The following is a 5,561-nucleotide window of genomic DNA, read 5'->3' as shown; positions in this document are numbered from 1 at the left end:
TATTGTATATATATATCATATATATATATATATGTATATGACTGTATGTATGTATAAATATACATGTATATATATATGTATGAGTGTGTGCATATATATATATATTTATATGTATATATATATATAAGTATATTTTGTGTATGTATGTATATATATATATATATATATATATAAACAGGAAAAATAGAATCTGTATGCACTAGAACTACAAATATACATACTAGTGAGATGACATGGATAACAATTAATGAACAGGACAGCAAAGACACATGGAAACACCCATCATCAGCTATGTTATCCGGATTTATTATGGTTTCAGCCCTCGAAAACATGGTAATTGCTGTCTATGATGTCTCACTTTTAGTCATATTCATGTGAGTGCACGTCTGTGTATGTGTGTGTGTATATCTTTTTAATAAGCTGCTCAAATACATATGGAATTATCTGAGCAGTTTCTTAAAAAAGTTTATTTTGAAATTCCTCAGTACTTTGAACAAATCAAAACACATTCACACACAAACATATGCATACATACATATACTGCATACAACACACACATGCACACACACACACACACACACACACACACACACATAAACACATATATACATACACTGCATACAGCATACATACACATACATGTATAGAATTATTTCTCACATGTAATTTTCTCTTTTCATCTCTACCTCCCTCCCATCCCCCTCTCTCTCTCTCTTTCTTTCTTTCTCTTCCTCTTTTTCTCACTCTTTCACTCTCTTATTCAACCCTTCATCTCACATATTTTCTCATCTATTATCATTATTTATTCTTCGTGGAATTGGTAGGGCATCAGAATATATGCCTTGTGGTGACTCTTTGCCATCTGAGTTCTAATAACACAAAAAAAGTCAACTTGAGCTTTCATTCTTCTGAGGTCAATGGAATGTGGTACCAGTCATATATCAGGGTTGTTGTCAACAACTGTCTCCCCCTTAAAATTGCTGACCTTTTGTCGGAATTTGAAGCCATTATTAAAGCAGAGAGACGGCAGTGCGCTGGTAGAATCGTTAACACTTCAGACAAAACACTTTGAGACATTTTCTCAGTATTTATGTTCTCGGTTCAAATTCCGGCACAGTCGACTTTGCCTTTCATCCTTTCACAATCGATGACATAAATACCAGTTGAACACTGGGGGGTTGATGTAATCGACTATCTCCCTCCCCCAAAATGTCAGGCCTTGTGCTGATAATAGAAAGGATTATTAAAGCAGTGTGCTGGGTGGAAGAAGCATCTGCATTTGGGGTAAAATCTTTAATGACATTTCTCCTGACAATGTTTTAAGTTCAAATACTGCCAAAGCTGACCATGCCTTTCATTCTTTTGGGGGGACGGGGTCATAAAAAAAAAACCAGTCAAGTACTGAGATTGATGTAATCAACTTATGCTACCCCTAAAATTGCTGGTCTAGTGTCAAAATTTGAAAGAAAGAATTATTAGAGCAGTGGGGTAGCAGAACCATTAACGTATTGGACAAAATTCTTAGTGAGATTTCTTCAAGCTTAATATTCTATGTTCAAATTTCCTAACCGGGTTTTGCAGAAGATGTATTCTAAACTTGATGAGGCAATTTTAGATACATGAGAAAATATGTGAAATGTCATTTCTAGAAAGTTATGTCTAATATTTTAAGATCTGTGAGAATTTTATACAAAGGGTTTAGCATATATACCAGTATATAAGCCTTCTTTTTTTTCTTGGCACTCCATCGCTTACGACGTCGAGGGTTTCAGTTGATCTGATCAACGGAACAGCCTGCTCGTGAAATTAACATGAAAGTGGCTGAGCACTCCACAGACACGTGTACCTTTAATGTAGTTCTCGGGGAGATTCAGCGTGACACAGTGTGACAAGGCTGACCCTTTGAATTACAGGCACAACAGAAACAAGAAGTAAGAGTGAGAGAAAGTTGTGGTGAAAGAGTACAGTAGGGTTCGCCACCATCCCCTGCCGGACCCTCGTGGAGCTTTAGGTGTTTTCGCTCAATAAACACTCACAAAGCCCGGTCTGGGAATCGAAACCGCGATCCTACGACCGCGAGTCCGCTGCCCTAACCACTGGGCCATTGCTCGTCCAGTATATAAGCCAACTTGGTATATAAAACAACCCTATAACTTCCTATTAAAATACAGGCGTTGATCTGTACTCACAGTATAAGACTACTTGGCAATATTACACTCTTGATGAAGGTAGCAAGCTCACAGAATCATTAGCACGCCAAGCAAAATGATTAGCAGTATTTTGTCTGGTTTTATGTTCAGAACTCAAATGCCCTCGTGGTCAGTTTTGCCTTTCATCCTTTCAGCATTGATAAAATAAGTACCAGCGGAGTGCTGGGGCCAATGTAATCGATTTAATGTCCCACCCCACAAACCAATATTTTACCGTTGATGCAGTGTCTCGAAGGTGCATATAGTGGAACCCAATACCTCTGTGACTGTGGAACATCATCCTTTATCACCAAATGCGTTTTTACCAGAGCTTTATAATACACATTGATGAAATACACTGTATGTTTTGCTGTTAATCTGTAAATTCCATCTTGCTTCATGAGATTACTGGTAGGATTGTGTTCAGATTGTATCACATGGGTCTTCAGTCTTGTCTATTCTAATTGATTTGATTAGATCGGTAAGTTATAAAAGAGTCATATTAACTGAATACATTTATTATAAAAACACACCTCTATATGTATATATATATAAAATTAAAACAAAACATTATATTCTTTCACCTCGGCCACTATCTGGCATATACAGGTGCTTACAATTATCAAGTATTATAAAATTTGCAATACCTACGTGTATATATATATATATATATATATATATATATATATATATATATTTCACCAGTAGTTCATATATATGAAAAAAAAGCACACACTAAAGCATTAGAGAAGTAATATATTTTGGTGGAGAAGTTAAGACATTTAACTTTCCACACATACATACATACATACATACATACATACATACATATATGAGCATGTCTAGATATGCAACTACATGCATGAGAATACATACATGAAGCAAAACATACAAATTTGCACATATACCCTGTTGTTGATGTTGAAATTCCAGTGAAGGAGCCTTGGATCTAGGTTAGAAACCGGTTCTTTCTCTATTGGCAAGGAACCTTGAAATAAAACTGAACAATGACATACATACATACATACATACATACATACATACATACATACATACATACATACATACATACATACATATACACCCAAACACACAAACGTTTGATATACTAATTCACATTTTAAAATCAAATGAAAAAGTAAAGGTGTAAATTTATGATATATTTTTTTGTTTAATCTTATCATTAATCCAGCTTCCTAGCATATCAGCTAAAATTCAGTAGAAAATATCTGGTTGTCAGACTGTAGGAGCTATGCAAGTGTTTTATGTTATTTTATTCTATTCTCCATTGCCACTATGACTTCCTAAGCTACAGTGTGTTAAGGTTCAAATTTTATACTCAGTATCTAAGACAACCCCCTGTTTGGGGGAGACTTCTTTTGTTATTATTGAAATTCCTATTGTACATATAGTGACATATACAGTACTAACCACTATTGTAGCAGCAATACTTGGTTTTTGTTTTCTTAAGATGTGGATTGTCTGTGTTTTAGGTGAAATCAGAGAAGATTAAGTTGTTAAATCCTAATTTCAGGATAATGTTTGTTGTTATTCAAATTGATAATCTCTGGCCTTGAACTGTAATGATAAGCCTTGCTTATTGTTAAGCTTTTACACTAAAACTTGCTGAGATCAATTATTTTGGCTTCTGTGCAAATTCACTCTTGTGATTGTGTCATAAAGATTTTTCAATATCTTGCCAACAAGTTTTGCTCATCTTGGTGTTGGTGTTTTTGTGTTTGTTGTTGTTGCTGCTGCTGTTTTTTAGTCCCACTTTATTTCCGATATAAGATGTTCTTCAATCAGGATAATGCTCAGCCACATACAGCAAGGATGACGTTCCAGAGGCTGGAGCAGTTTGCCCCATCTGATTATCGTTCATTCCATAGTCTTCAAAATCATTTGGAAGGAAAAAATATGAATTCTGCAGACAAGGTCAGAACAGTACTGGAAGAATATTTTTCATCACAGACAAGTGAATTTTGGAAGAGGGGCCTTGTAAGTCTACCAGATAGATAGAAGAGCACTGTAGAAAATGAAGGAGAGTATATTTTGGATGGAAAAAGAACTTTGTTTATCTAAAGTTTGAAAAATAAAAGAAGTGTAAAAAAAACATTATTTATGGATGACCCAATATATATATATATATATATATACACACATTCAAACACTCAGATATATATATATATATATATATATATATATATATATATATATACACACATATAGATGGCCAAAACTTCGAAGTCACTGTCAATAACATTATTGTTTAAGAATAATAAATTTACATATAGATACATTTATACATACAAATACAAACACACATACGCATGCACACACACATACACATGCACACACATATACACACACGCACAGGCACACACGCTCATACGCACATGCACACACACACACACACACACATATATACTTTATATTTATGTTATGCATATATACATTTGAGTGTTTGAATGTGTGTATGCTGTGTTTTAATTTAACTCCTCTATTTCCAGATCAACACATAGCCTAATACAATATTCATTAACTTCTCCCATACCCACCCATCACACCACCTCCACCTCCACCACCATCACACCAATACCACTTTGTAGTTGTTATCAACACACTGATCTATGTCTTTATTCATGTAAATGTCCATCAATATAATACTGTTTCACTATTTCCTATAGCCATTATCACACCAGTGGCCTCATTATTATGTTAGTTTTCACATCATCAATACAGCCACCTTCCCATTCTCTCTCCAACTCCCACGCTTTCCTTCTCTTTCTGCCTCTCTCTCTCTCTCTCTCTCCCCTCTCTCTCTTTCTTTCTGTCTCTTTCATCTCTTCCCTATAAACAAGATTTCTTTTCTTCTCTTTATTCTTTTTTGGACTGATGGAATATTACGTAATGAATGCACTTGCACTTATTACTGCTTTTAAATATACCTGTGAGTATACTTCAATGTATGTATGCATGTATGTATGTATGCATATATGTGGGTGTATGTATGTATATATGTGGGTGTGTGTATGTGTGTGTACAGACATACATATACATACACATGTATATGTATGGGTACAGTGTAAATTTAATGAACAAAATAGAAAAAATAGACAACACAAGAGGGATAAATTTTAACAAACACTAAGTGTAAGAGTCTTAAAATTTTAGACATTAATCCTTCATCAGAAGAAAAACAAAGCAGTGAAGATGAAAGAAATGTATCAACATTACCATCAGGATCATAATTATCATTTAACATCCATCTTCCAGGATGTCAAGGATTGGTATATATACATACATGCATACATACATGCACACACACACATATATATATATGTATATATATATATATATATATATATATAT

The 5,561-nt window shown here is 34.3% G+C and overlaps 1 protein-coding gene across 1 annotated transcript in view; it reads left to right on the top strand.

Moving 5' to 3' along the window:
• Nucleotides 1-5,561, top strand: part of LOC106880106 (small conductance calcium-activated potassium channel protein 1) — a 514,884-nt gene that overhangs the window by 402,823 nt on the left and 106,500 nt on the right. The gene's annotated exons all lie outside the window — the stretch shown is intronic.

Source organism: Octopus bimaculoides, chromosome 12 (assembly GCF_001194135.2).
Source record: "Octopus bimaculoides isolate UCB-OBI-ISO-001 chromosome 12, ASM119413v2, whole genome shotgun sequence".
NCBI classification, from domain to species: domain Eukaryota; kingdom Metazoa; phylum Mollusca; class Cephalopoda; order Octopoda; family Octopodidae; genus Octopus; species Octopus bimaculoides.
The sequence above is the reverse complement of the archived record's forward strand: the minus strand, read 5'-3'. Positions and strand labels throughout refer to the sequence as shown.